This window comes from Pongo pygmaeus, chromosome 3, assembly GCF_028885625.2.
Source record: "Pongo pygmaeus isolate AG05252 chromosome 3, NHGRI_mPonPyg2-v2.0_pri, whole genome shotgun sequence".
Taxonomy (NCBI): Eukaryota; Metazoa; Chordata; class Mammalia; order Primates; family Hominidae; genus Pongo; species Pongo pygmaeus.
Window position 1 is genome coordinate 201,492,599 of NC_072376.2, and position 25,667 is coordinate 201,518,265.

Here is a 25,667-nt window from a genome sequence, read left to right on the forward strand (position 1 = left end):
GGCTGGGAAGCCCAACATCAAGGTGCCGGCAGACTCTATGTCTGCTGAGGGCTCTCTGCTTCCAAGCTGGTGCCTCTTGCTGAATCCCCATGTGGCAAGGCAACTCCCTTCAGCCCCTCTTATAAGGCAGTAATCCCACTCACGCAGGGGGAAGCCTCACGACTCCATCACTTTCAAAAGACTCCACTTCTCAATACTACTAGGTTTCAACTTACAAATTTCGAGGTGACACCAACATTCAGATCATAGGAGATGGTGTAAGAACTTCAGCCCATCAAACCCTAATTTCCTTGGTCCACTGCTATAGCTAGAATCATGTTTTTATTTATCAGCTTTGGCTAAAACAATTCCTTGCTATCTGTAGTTATTAACAATATTTGTAAACCACCTTAGTCCAGTGCAGTCCTGCCACAGTCATCCTTAACTAGGGGGCCTTTATTATGATTTATTACTCAGGATTCTATTTGGATAATTTAAAGTATTCAAAAATGCAAATCATGCATTCTACTGATAATTAGATACATACATGAATAGTGACATCTAAATGGAAGATGCTTACTAAGGACTTCTGTTGTATTTATTCGAGATTTTTTATTCTTTTAAAGAAAAAGATCTTTCCAGGTTTTCTTATTGCCTTTTTTCTTTATTTCAGCAAGAGTGAGGGACATGCAGCCAACAGTCTCCGGTAATTCTTCACTCTGGCTTCTTTCAGTAGGGACTTGACATTTTGATGTAGGTGTCTTGATCCTGTTGTTTTTACATGTACATTTTCCCTTGGACCAAAAAACAAACATTAAATATTTCCTCAAAAAAAAACTTTATTTTTCCCTGGTTATAAAAATAAACAGAGGCCAGGTGCGGTGGCTCATGCCTGTAATCCCAACACTTTGGGAGGCCAAGGCTCTGGGAGGAACACCTGGGGTCAGGAGTTTGCAACCAACATGGTGAAACCCCATCTCTACTAAAAATACAAAAATTAGCCAGGTGTGGTGGCAAACACCTGTAATGCCAGCTACTGGGGAGGCTGAGGTAGGAGGATCATTTGAACCCTGGAGGCGGAGGTTGCAGTGAGCCAAAATTGAGCCACTGCTCTCTAGCCTGGGTGACAAGAGCGAAACTCCATCTGAAAAAAAAACCCAAAAAACCAGATATCTCTCAATTAAAAATGGATCCTTAACTTCATCTTTTAATTTTATATGTATTCTGAAATGCTACCAGAAACAACTATGAATAACGGAGATGAGAGATTTCAAAGAATTTTTACAAAGAAGGCAATAATGATCGAGAGCTTGACTCTAGCTCTGTGTGAAATAAAGCTTGATAAGTAGTTGATATCAGCCGGGCACGGTGGCTCATGCCTGTAATCCCAGCACTTTCGGAGGCCACGGCTGGCGGATCACCTGAGGTCAAGAGTTCAAGGCCGGCCTGGCCAACATGGCGAAAACCCATCTCTATAAAAATACAAAAATTAGCCGGGTGTGGTGGCAGGCACCTGTAATCCCAGGTACTCGGGAGGCTGAGGCAAGAGAATCACTTGAACCCGGGAGGCAGAGGTTGCAGTGAGCCAAGTTTGCACCATTGCACTCCAGCCTGGGCGACAGAGCTAGATTCTGTCTCAAAAAAAAAAAAAAAAATTCATTATCTCCAACATGTTTACCATAGCTGGGGAGCAAACTGAACATAAATTGAGTATAAAAGGTAATTCATAATGAAGAGCTAAATTGTGTTGTGAAGACTGAGGATGTTACAGTTCAAAGCACTGAGGGCTAGAGCAGCAAAGACAGCTTCCTTTGTAGTGAAGTGCCTTCAACCACTCCTCACCCCAGTTGCCTGCTTCGTAGGCATATCTCTCCAGGAAAATCATTAATTTATACTCTCTAAGAGTACATGAGTGTGCTACAGAGACAAAAAATTAATGGTAAAAATATTTATGGAAAAAATCGTTTGAAGTGAATTATTATACATTTTTTAGATGTGATGATGGCATTGTGATCATGTTTCCGAATTTTCCTTATCTATTAGATAAATAAAATAGTTCCTCATGATATGAAATGTCGAGAATTGTCTTCAAAATACTCCAAAAATAAGTTTCCTGGCACAACTTTTAACTTTGCCAAGTGCAATGACTCATGCCTGTAATCTCAGCACTTTGGGAGGCCAAGGCGGGCCAATTACTTGAGCCCAGAAGTTTGAGATGAGCCTGGGCAACATAGTGAGAGACTGTTTCTACAAAAGTAAAAAATATATTAAAAAAAAAAATACTAGGTGGATGTGGTGGCACATGCCTGTAGTCTCAGCTACTCAGGAGGCGAAGGTGGGAAGATTGCTTGAGCCCAGAAGGTCAAGGCTGCAATAAGCCCTCCAGCCTGGGTGACAGAGCAAACCCTGTCTCAAAAAAAAAAAAAAAAAGTAAAACGAAAAGATAAGAAACTTTTAATCTTTAGGTTGATTAAATTCCTACAAGATTTTCTTATTTTTCTCATGGGCTAATAGTCATGAGAGGTTAGAGGTTTATCATAAGAATTTTTTTTTTTTTTTTTGAGACTGAGTCTCACTCTGTAGCCAGGCTGGAGTGCAGTGGTGCGATCTCGGCTCACTGCAACCTCCGCCTCCCAGGTTCAAGCGATTCTCCTACCTCAGCCTCCTGAGTAGCTGGGACTACAGGCACCCCCCACCACACCTGGCTAAATTTTTGTATTTTTAGTAGAGATGGGTTTTTGCCATGTTGGCCAGGCTGGTCCGGAACTCTTGACCTCAGGTAATCTGCCCGCGTTGGCCTCCCAAAGTGCTAGGATTAATACCATCAAATTGCCTTTTTGTTTTGCTAATATTTAATACTCACGATAAAAAGATTTTAGACTGTAGCAGGTTTTCCTTTTTAACCCTGGTTATATTATTTGGCATGATTCAGATGTTGAAGTAGCCTCAATTTTAAAATTCTGCCAGGCATGAAAAGGCCCTCTAGCTTACTTTACCTGGCCACTGCTTGTACAGCTTACCAGGTTTAATCTTGTCATTTCTGGTTGAGAGAAGCAGATTTTCACCCACATGTAGGGTTTTAGCTATGTTTGTTTTTTCTAAACAGAGCCAACTGTTAATTAATTTCTAAGAGTAGGTAATACATGTATGCACCCAGTACAAAAGTAGAAAAACAAAATGATTTACAGTGCAAAATTTACAGTGCAAAATGATTTACAGTGCAAAGCAAATCTCCCTCTCATACCAAGCCCCCAGCTACCCAGGCTCCGGCCTGCTCACTTAACTTTGGTCAACTGAGATCAATTTACACTTCTTCATTGTTTCATAACCTCTTGGAAAGTTCTCGTAAGAGGAAAACGTGGCCGCATTTTCAACCCTGACCTGTTTCTCTAAATAGATCACATTCTCTAGTCTTTCTATGACCTACCTTTCTTTCCTTCCTTCCTTCCTTCCTTCCCTCCCTCCCTCCTTCCCTCTTTCTTTCTTTCCCTCCCTCCCTTCCTTCCTTCCTTCCCTCCCTCCCTCCTTCCCTCTTTCTTTCTTTCCCTCCCTCCCTCCCTTTCTTCTTTCTTTCTTTCTCTCTCTCTTTCTTTCTTTCTTTCTTTCTTTTTCTCTCTTTCGACAGAGTCTCGCTCTGTTGCCAGGCTGGAGTGCAGTGACACGATCTCAGTTCACTGCAACCTCCACCTCCTGGGTTCAAGCGATTCTCCTGCCTCAGCCTCATGAGTCGCTGGGATTTCAGGCACGTGCCACCATGCCCGGCTAATTTTTTGTATTTTTAGTAGAGATGGGGTTTCACCATGTTGGCCAGGATGGTCTTGATCACTGGACCTCATGATTTGCCCACCTCAGCCTCCCAAAGTGCTGGGATTACAGGCATGAGCCACCACGTCCAGCCAACTTAATTTAAGATGGACTTCTATCTCACTGTATAAGTAAAGCTCAAGGCTTATATCATTTATTCTTTTAATATTCACTTCCTCTCCCTTCTACAGGATGCAAACTGCCTCAGAACTCTTTTTCTTTGTTTGTAAGCTGTGATCGTTTCTTAATTTGTTTTATTATTTTGATTGCCTTCTCTGTTTTCCTAAAATAGTTTCTAGATTTTAAATAAACTTTTAATTTTAGAAAAGTTTTAGATTTATAGCAAAGATGAAAAGATAACACACCTCCACTCCCAATTTCCTATATTGTTAATGTTGTACATTATGATGGTATATTTGTTACAACTCAAGACCAACACTGATGTATTATTATTGACTAAACCCCACACTTTATTTCATTTTACTAGTCTTCCCTTCTGTCCTTTTTCTGTTCCAGGAGGCCATAGGGATCCCACATTACATTTAGATATGTGTCTCCTTACATTCCTCTGGTTTGTGACAATTTCTCAGACTTCCCATTTTGATAACCCTGGCAGTTTCAGAAGTACTGGCCAGGCCCCTATACAAAGTTCTTCCATCTTGGTTTGATGTTTTTATGAATAGACTGAGGTTATGGGTGATTGGGGAGAATATCACAACGCAGAAATAGCATTCTTTTTTTTTTTTTTTTTTTTTTTTTTTTTGAGATGGAGTCTCGCTCTTTCGCCAGGCTGGAGTGCAATGGCGCCACCTCAGCTCACTGTAACCTCCACCTCCCGGGTTCAAGTGATTCTCCTTTCTCAGCCTCTCAAGTAGCTGGGATCACAGGTGTGGACCACCACGCCCAGCTAGTTTTTGTATTTTTAGTAGAGATGGGTTTCACTATGTTGGCCAGGCTGGTCTCGAGCTCCTGACCTTGTGATCCACCTGCCTTGGCCTCCCAAAGTGCTGGGATTACAGGTATGAGCCACCGCGCCCAGCCTGAAGTAGCATATTCTTACCATATCCTATCCGGGTGCATGCCGTCACCGTGACTCTTCCCTGATGCAATTAACACCTTGACTGCCTGGCTGAGGACTGCCTGGCTACTGCCTGGCTGAGGACTGCCTGGCTGAGGACTGCCTGGCTACTGCCTGGCTGAGGACTGCTTGTCAGGTTTCTCCCTGAAAAATTACCACTTCTCCACCTCCTTTCCATAGTCTTGAAACAAGCTGCTAGCATCACCTACACTCAGGGGACAGAGGAATTCAGCTCCACCTCATCGAGGGGGGAAATATTTACATGCACTATTTGGAATTCCCTATGGGAGATTTGTCTCTGCTTCACTATTCATATGCTAGATTTTCTGTGTATTACAGGGTTCTTTTTATATAGCAATTACCAAAAACAAACAAACAAACAAACAAAAACCTGCCTACTGCCTACATATAAGCATTTTTATCTGAGATATTTCTATTATACCTCTAAATAAAGAAAGTAAATGCTAACAGTTGTTAACTGATCATTTGTTCAACAAATATGCATTAGGTTTGGTGAGATGGTTTATATCTGTAACCCCAGAACTTTGGGAGGCTTAGGTGGGAGGACTGCTTGAGCTCAGGAGTCTGAGACCAGTCTGGGCAACATAGAAAGATCCCTGTCTTTACAAAGAAATTTGTAGGCTGGGCGCCCTAGTTTACGCCTGTAATCCCAGCACTTTGGGAGGTCGAGGCGGGCAGATCACTCAAGGTCAGGAATTTGAGACCAGCCTGGCCAACATGGCGAAACCCCGTCTCTATTTAAAAAAAAAATAAAATAAAAATAAGTAGAAAAATTAGCTGGGCGAGGTGGCGGGTTCCTGTAATCCCAGCTACTCATGAGGCTGAGACAGGAGAATCGCTAGAACTCGGGAGGCAGAGGTTTCAGTGAGCCAAGATCGTGCCACTGCACTCCAGCCTGGGTGACAAGAGCAAGACTCCTTCTCAAAAAAAAAAAAAAAAAAAAAATTAGCCAGGCGTGGTGTCATGCACCTGTAGTCCTAGCTACCAAGGGGGCTGAGGCAGGAGGATCACTTAAGCCCAGGAATTCAAAGCTACAGTGAGTCACGATCCTGCTACTGCACTCCAGCCTGGGTGACAGAACAAGACCCCACCTCTATACATGCTACTCTGTCAGGCACTTGATAAACACAATGCTGTTGATGAGGCTTACGGGCTAATAGACAATCACAACGTGGTGTGATTGGTGACCTCTGGAATACATGTACACATGCAAAGGAGCCTAAAGGGCTTCCACGCGGAGGGCTTAGGGTCAGCAGACATCTCAGAAGGACAGGCATTCGGCCGGGCGTGGTGGCTCAGGCTTGTAATCCCAGCACTTCGGGAGGCCGAGGCGGGTGGAACACTAGGTCAGGAGTTAGAGACCAGCCGGGCCGACACAATGAAACTCCGTCTCTACCAAAAATACAAAAAATTAGCCTGGCGTGGTGGTGGGCGCCTGTAATCCCAGCTACTGGGGAGGCTGAGGCAGGAGAATCGCTTGAACCCGGGAGGCAGAAGTTGTGGCGAGCTGAGATTGCGCCACTGCACTCCAGCCTGGGCAACAAGAGCGAAACTCTGTCTCAGAAAAAAAGGGACAGGCATGGGGCATGCCAGGCAGGCAATTTAGACTGTACTTGTGTAGATCTTCACATGACATTGCAGAAATGTCAACTATTTATATATGTATTTTTTAATGGTAGTGTATGTGATACAGAAGTGCCGGGAAGAAAAGAGCACGATCCCTTTAAGTAATTCGGAAGTGGGGAAGGGAAGTGTGGGGTAAAGGAGGGCGTGGTCCCTGGCTAGGGCTCCACCCCCACGGACCTAGGTGAGGACAGGCATCTCTGCCCAAATGTTGTTGCATTCCCCGCCCAAATGTTGTTGCATTCCCCGCCCAAATGTTGCATTTCCCGCCCAAATGTTGCATTTCCCGCCCAAATGTTGCATTTCCCAAAACCACCCTGGCCTGCCACGGCCCCATCCTGGGCCTATAAAAACCCAAGGTGCTAGCAAGGCAGAGATAGAGGCCGCCAGACGTTGAGAGGGCACGTCAGCAGAAGACGCAGCAGCCGCCGGTGGTGGAGAGGAGGTCGAGAGGCTCGCGCGACCAGAAGAAAATACCGGCACACGGACAGGCCATTGACCGACAGGACCAGGCGGAGTTTGGCCGGAGCAGTCGGAGGAGAGCCGGGGGAAGATCATCTTCCTTCTGGCTCCCGATTGTGGGAGAGCTGCTTCCACTCGATAACACTCGACACTCATTCTCCAAGCCCACATGTGCTCCGATTCTTCAGGTACACCAAGACAAGAACCCGGGATACAGAAATCCCTCTGTTCTTGCGATAAGGAAGGGAGTCTATTGAGCTGGTTAACATGAGCCGCCTATAGACGGCAAACTAAGAGAGCGCCGTGTAACACACGCCCCCGGGGCTTCAGGAGCCATAAACATTCACCCCAGACACCGCCTTGGGGTCGGAGCCGCACAAAGCTCCCCTGGAGGTTTCAGCAGCGGGAAGCGAGCCAGAGCCACACCCCCACTGCACACCCTGCGGGGGCGTTTCAGATGGGAAGAGAGTAAGTCTCCTCCTGGTACTGTAACTTTGAGGTTTGGTGATTTTTTTTTTTTTTAAACAGTCTTTGAAGACTGATATAAATGGTTTGGCCATTGCCAGCCACTACCAGGTGCTGTCTGGTTTTAGATGAATAACTTTAATTCCCTGAGCTTAACTTTTCATATTTTCTTAGTGTTTTGTGAATATTCAAGCTAAGCCAGCAGGAGCGACTTAGTAGATGACTTTTTGCCATCCCTAATGCATGTCCCTTTGCAATGTGATTGTTACCTTCTCCCATCAATAGGTGAAGTCCATTTTCTTCTTTGAGTCTGGGCTTGGCTAACATGTCTTTTGCTAGTGGGAAATTAGCAAACATGATAAAGAGGCTTAAGAACTTACGTTGGGGTTTTGCTTCCTGCTGCTCCTGGAACCCTGCTGTCATGTGAACACATCGGATTATCTTGTCGGAGAATGAGACGAGGGGAAGAGAACCAACCTACCCTGGCCGATAGAAAGCCATTCCCAGGGCCGGACACGGTGGCTAACGCCTGTAATCCCAGCACTTTGAGAGGCCAAGGGGGGGTGGATCACTTGAGGCCAGGAGTTCGAGACCAGCCTGGCCAACATGATGAAACCCGGTGTCTACTAAAAACACAAAAATTAGCTGGGCGTGGTGGGTGCCTGTGATCTCAGCTACTCGGGAGGCTGAGGCAGGAGAATTGCATGAACCCAGGAGGTGGAGTTTGCAGTCAGCCGAGATTATGCCATTGCTCTCCAGCCTGGGCGCCAGAGTGAGACTGCATCTCAAAAAAAAAAAAAAGAAGAGAAAAAAAAGAAAGCCACTCCCAGAGGGTGAGTGGGGCCATCTGGATATACTAGCCTTCACCAGTCCACTGACTGACCACCAGAATTTGCAACTGAAGACAAATGCATGAGTGAGCCTCACCAAAAATAGCAAGCAAAGTGTCCTGTCTCGCTCCAATGATGATCTATAGAATCATGAGTTGACAATTGTTGTGTTAGGACACTAAGGTTTCGAATGATTTCTGACACAGTAGATTACCAATACCAGTCAAATGGTGATGAGAACAGAGTAACTGTTGCAAGTTTCAGAAGTAATGCTGTGTTTTTGTTTTTCTTTGAGAGGTTAGAGTGCTGTGCTCACCTAAGTTTAAAAGGAGAATGGGGCTGGGCATGGTGGCTCACGCCTTTAATCCCAGCACTTTGGGAGGCCAAGGCACGCGGATCACTAGAAACTAGGAGTTCAAGACCTGCCTGGCCAACATAGTGAAACCTCATTCTCTACTAAAAATACAAAAGTTGGCCGGGAGTGGTGGCTCATACCTGTAATCTCAGCACTTTGGGAGGCTGAGGCAGGTGGATCGCGAGGTTAGGAGTTGGAGACCAGCCTGGCCAACACAGTGAAACCCCGTCTCCACTAAAAATACAAAAATTAGCTGAGCGTGGTGGTGTGCGCCTGCAATCCCAGCTACTCAGAAGGCTGAGGCAGGAGGATCGCTTGAACTTGGGAGGCAGAGGTTGCAGTGAGCCGAGATTGTGCCATAGCACTCCAGCCTAGGCAACAGAGCTAGACTCCATTTCAAAAAAAAAAAAAAAAGTTAGCCAGGCATGGTGGCACGCACCCATAATCCCAGCTACTCCAGAGGCTGAGGCACGGGAATCACTTGAATCTGGGGGGTGGAGGTTGCAGTAAGCCAAGAGTGTGCCACTGCATTACAGCCTGGGCGACAGAGCGAGATTCTGTCTAAAAACTAAATAAATAAATAAATAAAATGGTATTTGCATATAGCCACTAGCTGGTCCCCAAAAGCCTCTTCCCTGGCCATCTGATCTCCTGCAGAATCCTGACTAGTGACAATTCCTCCATGGAACCTCTTTTTCTATTATTAAGCAATTATATAAGTGCATATTCTGGGTAGGAAGTGCTTTCACACTCTAAAAACCCCTTCTGTGATGAAATCTGGTTGTTTTCCTTTAAAGATGAAATATATTTCTACTGACCCCAATGTGGAGATCAAGTGATTCTCACCTTGAAAGTATCATGGTTGGTCACTGTGATTACAACAAGAAAATGCTGTGATTTTTTTCTGCAACTGTAGGGCTGACTTGTCCTGAAAGCTGAAAGTCTTTGCAGCAAAAGGAAAGGGTGCAGTGGATGACTCCTAGCCCTGAGAATAACATGGATCTGGAAGGTCAATATATCGTTCAGTGAATTAGTAAACACCACTGAGTTCCCTTTGGGGATATAGCACCAACAATAAAGGGCCCTGTTCTGAATTCTCTGGAATTAAACTGAGTGTTCAGGATGCAAAACTCATTAAAAATTGGCAGTTGCGGCATGGCATGGCATAATAATAAATCCAGGAGCAGAAGGGATGCGAACCCATATATCAAACGAGGTCCCAAAGGCTCCCCAGTGTGTGACTCCTGCTTGTTCTAGTGTGGCTGCCATTACATGGGACGTGTTGGAGCCCTTCATGGGCTCTCCACGAAAAGACATCTTACTGTGCCACAGGCAGCCCTCCTGGTGGGATGTGCTCCCAACACAATGAAAAAGTCAGCCCTAGAAAGATCAGTGGCAGAGGAAAGAAGTGGGTATTTTGCTTTGTTTTTTTCCCAAAACAGAAAGACATAATTGCTATTCCCACTCTGGTAAGCTTGGCGTATAAATACCAGGGACTCTGGTCTTCCTAGCAACCCCGCTCTCCATTGGTACTCAGTCACTCCAAGCATGTTCCATGGCATGTTAATAAGTGCTGCTTCAACAACCCTTAAAGAAAATAGTTCCACTCTTCAGGCTAATTGCCTATGCACATTCTCTCCCACCTTTCACCATCACAAATTCAGAAACACCCAGCAACTCCTCACAAGTGAATGTTATTAAGCTGTTAGGTCATAAGTAAGACCAATTGAATCAACAGGTTCAAAGGACTTTAAACGTCGCATTGCTTCAGATGTCTAGATCATCAATCACTCCCGTCCTGCTGTGCCTCCATCTCCAGGTTTCTTCACATGAGCTTACTAACTTAAATGAGATTTATTTGAACTAAAAAGGAGAAGGATGACCGGGCACAGTGGCTTACACCTGTAATCCCAGCACTTTGGGGGCCAAGGTGGGTGGATCACCTGAGGTCAGGAGTTCGGGACCTGCCTGATCAACGTGGAGAAATCCCATCTACCAAAAATACAAAGAAATGAGCCGGGCGTGGTGGCGCATGCCTATAATCCCAGCTACTCAGGAGGCTGAGGCAGGAGTATCGCTTGAACCCAGGAGGCAGAGGCTGTGGTGAGCCAAGATCACACCACTGCACTATAGCATGGGTAACAAGAGTGAAACTCCGTCTCAGAAAAAATTTTAAAAAAGCAGAAGGATCTCCCCATGCTCTCACAATGGTTAGTTACTGGTTAAAATTCATTATGTGCCTTTAGAAATTAAAGTGATAAGTTGGAAACCTAACTAGCTCTGAAAGCTAATAAGCTACAGCAGAGAGGGTGGGAATCTGAGAGGCAGAGAGTAAGAGTAAGTAAATAGAGTAGGTGTAAGAAAACACGTATGGGGTTTACTCTACCCTGGCTGTGACAGTATCAATAAACTGTATGCAAAAGGCTAGTACTTTTTTTCTGAACTTGTCTAAATCTACTTTTATTTAAATAGAAATCAAAAACACTTCCGAGATTATGATTTTCAAGATCAGTCTGAAATTTAAAAATAAACCCCTAAAAATAATGTTTGAATTATTAGCTATAGAAAATATTTCATGGCTGGGCATGGTGGCTCACGCCTGCAGTCCCAGCACTTTGGAGGGCCAAAGCAGGCAGATCACTTGAGGTGAGGAGCTCAAGACCAGCCTGGCCAACATGGTGAAACCCTATCGCTACTAAAAATGCAAAAATTAGCCGGGCATGGTGGTGCACACCTGTAGTCCCAGCTACTGGGGAGGCTGAGGCAGGAGAATCCCTTGAACCTGGGAGGTGGAGGTTGCAGTGAGCCAAGATAGCGCTACTGCGCTCAGCCTGGGAGACAGAGTGAGACTCCATCTCCAAAAAAAAAAAAGAAAGAAAAAAGAAAATATTTCATGCCTATCAATCAGAAAAAATACAATAATTATTCAATCACACATGAAATCTTAAAATAATGTTCATGTGCTAGGATACAAGAAAAACCTTAATCCATTCTGAAGATCAATATTATAAAGATTGTGGTCTGCTGATAATACAGTAAATTTGAAACCATTAGTAGACGATTGATTTAAAATGTTATGCCCGGGACATTTACAACATGCTGTTAAAAACTTCTGAGCAAGTTTTGCCAGTGTCTGCTGCCTTTTGTGATTAGGCATCCTAGCTGAGGCATGCAGAACCAAATGAAAGCAAGGATTCATTAACTCTTCGAATTTTTTTTTTTTTTTTTTTTTTTTTTTTGAGACTGAGTCTCGTTCTGTCGCCCAGGCTGGAGTGCAGTGGCGCGATCTCGGCTCACTGCAAGCTCCGCCTCCCGGGTTCACGCCATTCTCCTGCCTCAGCCTCCCGGGTGGCTGGGACTGCAGGCGCCACCACCACGCCCGGCTAATTTTTTGTATTTTTAGTAGAGACGTGATGGGGTTTCACCGTGTTAGCCAGGATAGTCTCGATCTCCTGACCTCATGATCTGCCTGCCTCGGCCTCCCAAAGTGCTGGGATTACAGGCGTGAGCCACCGTGCCCAGCTGAATTTGTTAAATGCTAACAGTTAACCATTAGAAATGGTTCAACGATATATAAGCCACACTACTTCAACTTTTTCTTTGTTGTAGTTTTAGAATGGTCAATTTTTAGCTACTTGACAGATTAAAAGCAAAATAATCATGCCATATTTAGTCCTGGAGTTCAAGTCTACATGTTTATGTGAAAAATCTTTGTAATAAACTTTTAACATGAGAAGGCAACCTTAAGCTATATTTTAGCCAAATGAAACAAAATCTGAAATTATATTAGAACATTTTCCTGTAAGCAACCTTAAGCTCTATTTTAGCCAACTTAAACATAATCTGAAATTATGTTAGAACATTTCCCTGTCTTCAAACTGGTGTAACAGAATCCTGATATGCAGCTTGGTGGATTTCACCAGTTAAGGCACATTCTTCTCCCTCCGTCCCTGCAATACTGTGTATACTGAACAATGTGCATTTGTCTGAAGAGTTATTTTGTTTGCCACCACTTAATGAATCTCAAAATTTTGAGTAAATGTACCTCAGTCTAATCGGACTTTTTATGAGCTTTATAACTACATTGAAACCCTTAATTCCCATTTCTGGGTGTTTGTGAGCCTGATTGCTGTCATTTACGACTCTAGGTACTCACCAGCTAAATAAACATAGTTCTTGTGTGGCCAGCACGTACTGCTCCTCAGCTCCTTTCTCCAGCTTCCGCAGTGTCCTGGCATCCTTAAAATATCTACAAAATATGGCCTTCATTCATGCATGAAATCAGTTTCTACGTGAGTGTGTTGATGTTTATTGATCGCACGTATGTAAGTGGAAATACAGCATATGTCTGGGTATTCTTTTTTCTTTTGAGACAGTCTTGCCCTGTTGCCCAGGCTGAAGTTCAGTGGTGCAATCGTGGCTCACTGCAGCCTCCACCTCCCAGGTTCTAGTGATTCTCCTGCCTCAGCCTCCTGAGTAGCTGGGATTACAGGCGTGTGTCACCAGGTACAGCTAATTTTTGTATTTTCAGTAGAGACAGGGTTTCACCGTGTTGGCCAGGCTGGGCTCGAATTCCTGACCTCGTGATCCGCCTGCCTCGGCCTCCCAAAGTGCTGGGACTACAGGCATGAGCCACCCTGCCTGGCCTGTCTGGGTATTTGTATAGTCTTCTTTTTAACATATTTTTTTTCATTAATTACATATCAACATTAATTTTGTATCTTGAAACAAGTTGATTTTGTATAATTAAAGGTGTCAAGCATTTATAAAATAAAAAATTAAAATTAAAATCTTCTGAGCAAAATGAGATTCATTTTGAAGAATGTAGAATAAATGACAGCAGCACCCCATGTTAATATTGGTAGAACACTGCCAAAGCAGTATCTAAAGTAAAGAACTTTAAATATATGAATGAAGAAATAAGAAAGACTGGCAACAAATTAGGTCAGGATTTGACCCAGAATTCACCCTTCAGCTATTCTGAGATATAATTCATACAAGAAAAGTAGGATAAATCCTTTACTCTTTTATTTACCAGACTTTAGAATAATTCATTGATAAAATACTAACAATTCTCTGATCCCTAGGTAGAGTATTATGCATGAGTTTTCACTTCATTTATACTTTTATTTCTGAAGTTTTTTTTTACCAAAAATATTCTAACTTTATAACCAGAAAAAATGCTTTTGAAAAAGGAGTCAGGGAATAAAGATACATTTGCAAGTTAGTGAAGTTCCTCTGATCTCTTGAAGTATTAAAACTTTTGAATACATCTGAAAAAAATTTCTAAGACAACTCATGAAATCTGAAACTGGGATGGTTTCTGGAGGTTTTCAAAGAAAGCATCTCATGCTAAAGTTAAGACCTCTGTTTTATATCATTTTAAAAGAGAGAGCAGCTCTTGTGCTGGGGCATTGCTTCAACCCGCACTCGGAGGAATGAGCTTCACTTCCTGAATCACCAGCCTTTTCTACAGAGCCTCGATTTTCTCTAGGGTCTTCCCATCCACACACCAGCAATGCTGACAATACTCAGAGCTTATAAAACCTGACAAATCACAGCTTGAGGTGAAAAAGCTTTAGGACTGAAAACTATCAAGAGGAATTGGAAATGAAAGGTGAATGCCATTATATTGATTCAATTTATAGCTAAATTATAAGGGAAAAAATCTCGAAATAGAAACATTTTTTAAATCTGAAGACTGTAATTGTAACAATGAGCATTGTCATAATGTTGACCTGTGTCACATTACAAATATTCTTTATCAATAAGACATTAAATATAATAAGTTAATGAAGAAGTTACGACTTTTGCCAAAATGATAGGGCAGATTTTATTTTGAATTTCAAAAATTGTGCTTCGGTTTGCAGGATGTGTGTGTGTGTGTGTGTGTGTGTATGTGTGTGTGGTGTAGGAGGTTGTTGGTATGAGATAGAAATTGACTAACACAGTGCAGCTCCTGTTGATTCTTTTTCTTTCAAAAAAAAAGTCTTCCCATAATATCTTACACTGCTCGTCTGAGTAGTTTAGTCAATGTTTAACACATGCCAAAATATTTCTGACTCTCAGAATAATTTGATTTTAGAGAAGTAGATGGGACCAGCCAGGTTCTTAATTTTTTTCCCACAACTTTTTATTTTGAGAATGTTCAAACCCACTGAAAAGCTGCAGATAGTACAATGAATACCCTTTGTGATGGGCTAAATTGTGTCCCTACGAAATTCGCATGTTGCAGTCCTAAACTGCGTATCTCAGAATGCGGCTGTGTTTGGAGAGAGGATCTTAAAAGATGTGATGAAGTTAAAACAAGGCCATTAGGGTGGACCCTAATCCAATCTGACTGTTGTCTTTGTAAGAAGAGGAAATTTGGACACACACCGGGACTGCCCTGTGAAGCAGCTGCCAGAGCCAAGGAGAGGGGCCTCGGAGGAAAGGAAGACCCCCGCTGACACCCTCAGCTTGGACTTCCAGCCTTCAGGACTCCGAGAAAATGAATCTGTGCTGGTTAAGCCAGCCAGTAAGTGGTATTTTATTATGGGAGCCTGAGCGAACTAATATACCTTGTACCTTTCTTATACGTTCACTAATTGTTAACACTGCGTCACATTTTTGTGATCTCTCTCTCTGTCTCCACAAACACACATGCACAGGCATGCACACACACACACTCACTTGTGAAGTACACACACACAAACTATCACACACATCATACATATGCATACGTATGTGTGTACATATCACTTTTTGCAGGGGTGAAGGAACGGGTGAACTATTACATGCCTGTTAGTTGCAGGCAACATTACTTTTTTTTCCTAAATACTTTAGCGGAAACCTCCCAAGAACCAGTACATTTGCTTATAAAACCACACTATACGTTTCACATTCAGGAACTAAAAACAGTACTACATTATACAGTAATATGCAGTCATATTTAAATGTTCCCATTTGTCCTAATATAGTTAGGTTTGTTTGTTTGTTTTTCTCCAACTCAAAGTTTAATCAAAGCACACACATTGCATTTAGCTGCCAAGTGTGTTTGCTTTTTTTTTTTTTTTTGAGATGGAGTCTTGCTCTGTCACCCAGGCTGGAGTGCAGTGGCGCTATCTCGGCTCACCACAGCCTTGGCCTCCTGAGATCAAGTGATCTTCCCACCTCAGTCTCCTGAGTAGCTGTGAGTATAGGCACGTGTCACTGTGCCCAGCTAATTTTTTTTTTTTTTTTTTTTTTTTTTGTAGAGACAGGGTCTCAGTATGCTGCCCAGGCTGGTCTTGAATTCCTGGCCTCAAGCTATCCTTCCCCCTCGGCCTCCCCAAAATGCTGAGATTACAGGCATGAGCCACCTTGCCCGGCCTTTATTACGATTTTCTACTGGTGCAAAAGTAATTGCAGTTTTTGCAATTTTTTTTTTTTTTTTGAGATGGAGTCTCGCTGTGTCCCCAGGCTGGAGTGCAGTGGCGCGATCTCGGCTCACTGCAACCTTCCTCTCCCTGGTTCCAGCGATTCTCCTGCCTCAGTCTCCCGACTAGCTGGGATTACAGGCATGCACCACCACACTCAGCTAATTTTTGTATTTTCTGTAGAGACGGGGTTTCACCACATTGCCCAGTATGGTCTCGATCTCCTGACCTGGTGATCTGCCCACCTGGGCCTCCCAAAGTGCTGGGATGACAGGCGTGAGCCCCCACACCCAGCCGCAATTATTTTTAATGACAAAAACCACAATTCCCTTTGCGTCAGCCTAATAACACATTCTTGTCATTATTCGGATGATCGAGTATTCCCAAATTTACAAGCAGGGGTGCTTTGAAGTTGATTTCCATATCCTTGTGACATGTCCCTATGGGTTTTTTAGCACATCCTTGTTTAAGCTGATAAACAATGAATAGCAAGTTTTTCATTTCGTTATATCTCTTATTTTGAATCTAAAAGAGTAGCCCCTTTTCGTTTCAAAATCTTATTGACATATTGAAGAGATTGGTCCAGTTTCTATAATGTTCTACCTTCTAGATTTGTCCAAGTGTTTCCTCATGATGTCATTTAGCTTTGCTTATCACGTGTATTTTTTTATAATGTGAAAGTGAGAGCTAAAGGTTTCATTAGCTACCAGGTAAGTATTTTTGGCCAGACATTTTATAAGTTGTACTATACTTTATGATTGCATCACATTAAGATGTAATATTTAGTTGTCCTACTCTTAAATTTAATACTTACCCTACCATTATTGAACAAAATGCACAAAGCAACATAAAAGAAACAACAAAAATTTAATACTTACCCTACTATTAAATTGAGATGTAATTTCATCACCAGTGTGTATAATAAAATGTTACCACATTCACAAAACTCATGTTTTTAATTCAAATGAGATATTATTGCCTAATGATTGTAAGTGAGACTTTTAGTGATTTCAGTAAATATATCTAATCATTTTTTGAGAACACATCCTTAAATATCAGAAAATTGTAGTAAAAATGAAGTACCAACCCATTCTTGGTATTAAATTCTAAAACTTTGGCATTTTTCCTTTGACCACCAATTCCACATCTGGAGATGCTCTACGGACACTTGTCAAGTTCATGATTTTACTATGGGAGTCTATTCGAGCAATATTTGTAGGCACAAAAATGCAGAAACAGTTTCTTCAAGAAGGGGCTTAATAAACCTAATGTGGAACATTGGTTATGTAACTATCATGCAGTCACTAACGACAAGAGGATCTCTGTGTAAGGAGACAGAATACTATGCAGAAATTATTTAGTGAAGAAGGCAGGTTGCAGAACCCTGTAGTGCAATTCCATGTCTGTTTGAAAAGAGCACAACTGAATGGCAGAATGAATGAAGAACATGTGGAAACATGCACAAAAATTAGAAAATATTAGAGAATAACTTTGGTAAAGTTAGATAAGATTTTCTTTGTAAAAAGCACCCATTTTGAATAAAGATTCATTCAGGTTAAGGTCTCCTTTGGACCCCTTACATTCACGTGGATTACTTTTCAAGATATATTGCATGATGTCTGTATGTCTGACATTCTTCAATATTTCAAGAAAAAGGGACTGGCTTTTGCAAAAAGGCCAATCTATCTAACCACAAATATGACTTCTGAATTAAAGACTTACCAAAGGCTGGGCAAGGTGGCTCACGTCTGTAATGCCAGCAATTCGAGAGGCCAAGGCAGGTGGATCACTTGAGGTCAGGAATTTGAGACCAGTCTGGCCAACATGGTGAAACCCCGTCTCTATGGAAAAATACAAAAATTAGCCGAATGTGGTGGCGGGTGCCTGTAATCCCAGCTACTTGGGAGGCTGAGGCAGGAGGATCACTTGAACCCAGGAGACGAAGGTTGCAGTAAGCCAAGATTGTGCCATTGCACTCCAGCCTGAGCAACAGAGCAAAACTCAGTCAAAACAAACAAACAAACAAACAACAAAAAAAAAAAAAAGAAAAGAAAGAAAATTACCAAAGATACCTAATTTTGGCCTGGCACGGTGGCTCATGCCTGTAATCCCAGCACTTTGGGAGGCCAAGGTGGGCGGATCACCTGAAGTCAGGAGTTCAAGACTAGCCTGGCCCACATGGTGAAAACCCATCTCTACTAAAAACACAAAGATTAGCTGGACGTGGTGGCACGCACCTGTAGTCCCAGCTACTTGGGAGGCTGAGACAGGAGAATTGCTTGAACCCAGGAGGTGGAGGTTGCAGTGAGCCAAGACTGCACCACTGCACTCCAGCCAGGGCAACAGAGTGAGACTGAGTCTCATAAAAAAAAAAAAAAATACCCAATCTTGTTACAGAAATATCGAAGTGCAGAAATCAGAAAACTGCATAGATCACAAAACTTGGATACCACAGAAACAGTAATTACAACGATAACAACAAAACAAATAGAAGGAAGCCAAACCTTACAACAAAATGAACCGCACTTCCTTAGAGGAATGATTTATGTTGAATAACCACCATCATTAACAAAAATAATAATAAATTAGTAGCACACCACCGTCTGAAGTTTCTTATTTTTCAAAAAGCATCTGGAGCGAGCATCTCTCCCATATACTTTTTGCAGGTGAATTCGATTTTGGAGACTTCTTGGCTTAAGATGAGACCTAAGTGGACAGCTGTTTAGTTTCAGAACAGTCTACCCCACGTGTATGTGCTGGTGAGTGACACGCTCTGCCTGCCTGCAGGAACTGCTGCCTCCTTACATCTCCCAGCCATGGATTGCGCCTTTCCCTTTGGGAAGCACTTAATGAGCCATATGCTCCTGAAAGTGGAAAGAGAACACAAAAGGGCCTCTGGTCCTGCTGACAAAGTCATTTCCACAGCGCCTGGTGGTTTTTGGTTTTCACGTTGGATTCACTTCACTTTTAATTAAAGAAAGTGAGATTTGTGTGTTTCTTTTTGATTTTGGTCATCTTCCCCAAATCAAGTCTCTGTCTCTCAAACAGGAAGTTAACATTTATTCAAGTCAGGAATATAGGGGCTAGCTTTTCCTTTTCCACAGATGTCCTTGAGATATTTGGCCAAGCTTGCCCCTACATTCAAAGATTTCTGGTGGGATTATATAGCCTAAACAAACTCAACAACTAAGTTATCTCTGGCCATCTTCAGATATGACCCACTGATATGGTTTGGCTCTGTGTCCCCACCCAAACCTCAGCTTGAATTTTACTCCCCATAATCCCCACATGGCGAGGGTGGGACCTGGTGGGAGGTATTTTAATCGTGGGCAGTTTCCCCCACGCTGTTCTCATGATAGTGAGGGAGTTCTCATGAGATCTGATGGTTTTATAAGCATCTGTCATTTCCTCTGCTTGCATTCATTCTCGTTCCTGCCGCCCTGTGAAGAGGTGCCTTCTGCCATGATTGTAAGTTTCCTGAGGCTTCCCCAGCCATGTGGAACTGTGAGTCAATTAAACCTCTTTTCTTTATAGTTACCCAGTCTCAGGTATTTCTTCATTGCAGCATGAGAATGGACTAATACACCCACATAGCTATCTTCTTTATTCATGGATATAATTCTTACAGTTACCAATAGACAAAATTGGACCCTTTTTTAGCGTTACACTAGCTCAATTGCATAGACATCCAGTGACCTACAGCTTTCCTAAGACTCTAATGTTTAAAGCACTGTCATGCCCTGGGCCCTCTCTTGGCATTGCCCCAAGGAAGTTTGACTTTGCCTCTCTGAGGCTCAGATTTCTGTAGACAGTTGGAAAGTCACCCGACAAACACCCCATCCATCCATATTCATGCAACTTCTTTATGGTTTAATTTAATAGAGTTTGCCTCCCCATTGAATCCAATTTTAACACAAAAACAAATAAATTTCTACTTCAACGAAAAGGAGAAGATGCCTATACTTTGTTTATCTCTGTAGGCTATTCCATTGTATCTTATCCTAAGGAAACTGGTCTTTTGGGGAATACATAGAAATTATAATGGAGCAATTAGGCAGCTCAATGAAACAAAAAGACATTTAATTCAATCAATTGAATAAGGAGAACAATCACATTCAATATGGTACTAGTGTATCATGTGTGGAATATTTGTGCATTTCCAAATCTCTTGATAACACCACAAAACACATTCAAGTTTCATGGCCTTAGTTAACTGATCTGCAAAAAAATAAACATCCCTAAGTCATTGCTACATGACCTCATAATAACTCATATTTCTACTTTTCTTTCCTGCTGCCTTTTCTTGTAGCTCACTACTTAAACTTCTAGGCCGGGTGCGGTGGCTCATGCCTGTAATCCTAGCACTTTGGGAGGCCGAGGCGGGCAGATTGCCTGAGCTCAGAAATTCAAGACTAGCCTGGGCAACACAGTGAAACCCTATCTCTACTAAAATACAGAAAAAATTAGCCAGGTGTGGCGGCGTGCGCCTGTAGTCCCAGCTACTTGGGAGGCTGAGGCAGAAGAATTGCTGAACCCAGGAAGCGGAGGTTGCAGTGAGCCGAGATTGCGCCACTGCACTCCAGCCTGGGCACCAGCAAGACTCTCTCAAAAACAAAAACAAAAACAAAAAAAACTTCTAACAAAATGCCTTCCAGCCTCAGAACACTTCCAAAGTGCTGTCACAACTAGCTCCTGATTTTTCTTTTATCTAGCCCCTTCACCTGCACAACTTTAACCCTTTACCTACATTATTCTTCTTACAAAACTCATTATAGGCTGGGCGCAGTGGCTCACGCCTGTAATCCCAGCACTTTGGGAGGACAAGGCGGCAGATACCTGAGGTCAGGAGTTCGAGACCAGACTGACCAACGTTGAGAAACCTCGTCTCTAGTAAAAATACAAAATTAGCCGGGCGTGGTGATGCATGCCTGTAATCCTAGCTCCTCAGGAGGCTGAGGCAGGAGAATTGCCTGAACCCAGGAGGCGGAGGTTGCCGTGAGCCAAGATCATGCCATTGCACTCCAGCCTGGGCAACAAGAGCGAAACTCTGTCTCAAAGACAAAACAAAACAAAACAAAACAAAAACTCATCTCTTCAGAAAGGCCATAGGTTTCCTTGCCTCTGGATTCCTTGTGTCCCCCATATTACACTCATTGCCCCTTTGATCTCCACAGCTTCTCTTCTAGGCTTTGCCACAGATGGTAAAAGCCTTCCTTCTGTGGGTCTTTTCTGCATGATCACACTCACCCTGTGTGTGAGTAAAACACGAAAAATTAAATTTCAAACCCAGACCTGTCTGCTTTGCTCTAGTCCTTGAGTCACATTCTCATCTCTCTCTTTTTTTATTTTTATTTTTTTTGAGATGGAGTCTGTCACCCAGGCTGGAATGCAATGGTGTGATCATGGCTCACTGCAACCGCCGACTCCCTGGTTCAGGCAATTCTCCTGCCTCAGCTTCCCAAATAGCTGGGATTACAGGCACGTACCACCAAGCCCAGCTAATTTTTGTATTTTTATTAGAGAAGAGGTTTCACAGTGTTGGCCAGGATGGCCTTGATCTCCTGACTTCGTGATCCACCCACCTCGGCCTCCCAAAGTGCTGGGGTTACAGGTGTGAGCCACCACACCCGGCCTCATTCTCATCTCTTTCTAATGGTGAGGGTTGACATCATCTGGAACTGAACAGATTCCGTGATGAGCTCCAGGTTTCATTCTCCTCCCTTCCATGCAGGCACAGTCTACCTCTCCCTTCCATGCGGGCACAGTCTACCTCAGTCAACCAGTCTCAAATCTTCAGGATCCTGTAAACTTTCAGGCCGTTAAAACCTCCGAACCCAAGTTGGGATCACTGCACTGGGGCTGTCTTTGTTCCTCCTGCTTCCCCTGCACTGCCACCTTGTTCATTCAGCTTCATAAAACCTGCTGAAAGAACCAGTGTAATCATCTTTAAATTAGTCAACCAAAGTTGAGACTTTCATTCTTAAACTTTTAAATCTGTTATCCTAACTTTAGTATCCTTTATCTGATCCCTAACTTTTTAACTTTGAGATTTGACTTTCTAATTTTTAAAAGTTTATGATAAAAAGTAATTTTGAATACATAGTTTTACTTGTACTTAAACTGATGTGAAAAAAGTAATTAATTTTTAATGCTTGTATTTTATGTTAAAGACTGGCTGGGCGTGGTGGCTCACACCTGTAATCCCAGAAATTTGGGAGGCCGAGGTGGGTCAATCACTTGAGGTCAGGAGTTCGAGGCCAGCCTGGCCAATGTGGTGAAACCCCGTCTGAACTAAAAATACAAAAATTAGCTGGGCGTGGTGGTGTGTGCCTGTAATTCCAGCTACTTGGGGGGGCTGAGGCACGAGAATCCCTTGAACCTGGGAGGCAGAGGTTGCAGTGTGCCAAGATCACACCACTGCACTTCAGCCTGGGTGACAGAGCAAGACTCTTGTCTCAAAAAAAAAAAAGACGAATACAATTTTAGATTTAAAAAAGAAAAAGTTGTTAAAATAATTACTTTGTAATTTATGTAGTGAGAAGAAATTAAAAAGTAAATAATATTTATTTTAGCTATAGTACATAGATCATATTTGTCTTATGAACTTTAATTTTTTATATAACATGCACATGTACAATATAAACTTCAGGAGAGCAGGAACTTTATCTCCAACACCTACAAAAGTATCTGATATTTAGTAGGTACTTGTAAATATTTGCTGACTTAATGACTGTACAATTCATTGGCTACAAAATGGTATAAAGGGAAAAGTAACTTTTCCTTTTATCCCTATAGAACCTGGTTTCTACCCCCAGAGACAATCACAACTTTATTATTTTGTCTTTCTCTAGAGATATTATAAGCCCACCTAAGCATGTGTATATATATAAAGACAGATAGACATATGTGTGTGTATGGACACACCATAGATATCCTTTTTTCTACCTTCAAAAGGGAACATCTTGTACACGTCTCCTGTATTCTACCTTTTGCCTCAACTGTATTTTGGGTGTAATTTTATATCAATTTTGGGAAAACTCTCTCTTCTTTATAAAAATGACATAGCAATCCTTGTATAACTGTGTCCTCAATTTATTTGACCAATCTTTTACTGGTGGTATTTCAGTTTCTAGAATTTGGTGATTTTTTTTTTTTTTTTTTTTTTTTTAGACGGAGTTTTGCTCTTGCTGCCCAGGCTGGAGTGCAGTGGCACGATCTCGGCTCACCACAACCTCCGTCTCCCGGGTTCAAGTGATTCTCCTGAATCAGCCTCCGACTAGCTGGGATTACAGGCATGCGCCACCATGCCTGGCTAATTTTGTATTTTTAGTAGAGATGGGGTTTCTCCATGTTGGTCAGGCTGGTCTCGAACTCTCGACCTCAGGTGATCCACCCACCTTGGCCTCCCAAAGTGCTGGGATTACAGGCGTGAGCCACCGTGCCCGGCCAAATTTTGTGATTTTTAAACAATCCTGTACTATGTGTTCTTGTATGGATAACATTGCTCATACATATGAGTGTTTGGAAAATAATTTTTCCTTGTGCGGCTACAAAACACTTGAGACCAGATAATTTATTAAGAATAGAAATTCATTTTCTCACAATTTTGGAGGCTGGGAAGTCCAAGGTCAAGGTGCCATTTGTCTGGTGAGGGCTCTGCCTTCTGCTTCCGAGCTGGCACCTTGATGCTGTACCCTCTGGAGGGGTAGACATGCTGTATCCTCACATGGCAGAAGGCAGAAGGACAAGGAAGCCAAAACCCGGGTAAAGCCTTTATATATATATATAAAATTATATATATAATATATTTATATATAATATTTTTATATATTTATATATATTAGTATATTTATATATAAATATATTATATATGTATATATTATATTTATATAAAATATATTTATATATTATATATAATTTATTATATATGTAAATATATATAATATTTATATACAATAAATTATATATAATATTTATATACAATAAATTATACATACTATTTATATACAATAAATTATATAATATTTATATACAATAAATTTATATATAATATATAATAAATTTATATATATTATATATAATAAATTTATACATAATATTATATAATAAATTTATACATAATATTATATATAATAAATTTATACATAATATTATATGTAATAAATTTATACATAATATGTATATGTAATAAATTTATACATAATATGTATATGTAATAAATTTATACATAATATGTATATGTAATAAATTTATACATAATATGTATATGTAATAAATTTATACATAATATGTACATGTAATAAATTTATATATAATATTTATATATAACAAATTTATATATAATATTTATATAATAAATTATATATATAGGGCTTTATATAGGGCTTTAAGAGTGTATACACACACACAAAGGCCTTATATATATAATTTACATACACATATATATACACATGCCTTAATTCCATTCACACGGGAAGGAGCCTTCCTGGCCCTCCCTTAACACCTGAATTTTGGAGGGGACACATTAAAACCATAGCAATATCCTGTAAGTAAAATTGCTATATCAAAGAGTAAATGCATTTAAAATTTTAATGAATATTGGCAAACTTTCTTCCATGGATTATATCAATTTATACTTCCATCAGCAATGTATAAAAGCACCATTTTCCTTCACACTGGCCAACACATTGCTATCACATTTTGAGATCATTATAATTTATAGTTGAAAAGTGATATCACACTATTACTTTAATGTTCTTTTCTTTAAAGTAAAATTTGTTAATTATCCTCACATTTTAAAGGCATTATTGATTTCATTTTTGTAATTGCCAGGGACTGTTTACATTTTACCAACTTATTTTTGCCATTATTTTCTTCCTTCGTTTTCCTTTCTTTTTTCCTTCCTCCCTTCCTTCCTTCCCTCCTTTCTTCCTTTCTTTTTTTTCTTTCCTTTCTTTCTTCCTTTTTTATTTTTTCTTAGACAGGATCTCACTCGTTGCCCAGGCCACAGTGCAGTGGTGCGCTGTCAGCTCACTGCAGCCTCAACCTGCTGGGCTCAAGTGATCCTCCCACCTCAGCCTCCTGAATAGCTGGGACCACAGGCACAAACCACTACACCCAGTTAATTTATTTTTTAAAATATATGGGTCTGGGGTCTCCCTATGTTGCCCAGGCTGGTCTGAAACTCCTGGGCTCAAGCCGTCCTCCTGTCTTGGCCTCCCAAAGTTCTGGGATTACAGGCATGAGCCACAATACCCTGCTTCACTATTTTCTACTCTGTTGGTCATAATTTCACTCATTATTTCCTCACTTTTCCCTCACGTTTCTCCACTTTTTCACCTCAATGGTTTGCATTTGTAATTCTCTGTTTTGGAATTGCCTTTCTCCAGCCTCTCCCTACATCTTAACTTGGAATCTTAATTCCATATGCACAGAATAGCTCCAGGTGGTCTTGGAGGGGAGAAACTAGTAACAAGGGATCCCGGGTGGAAGAACTGGGTACATAGAGTCAGAGATTTCAGGGAAACTTACTTTTCACTGCAACACCTTTTGTACTTTTACATTTTGTGGGAAGCTTACATGTAACCTCTATACAAGCAAACACAGGCAAAAACACACACACATTGTCAGTTCACATCCTTGTTTGTCAAGGT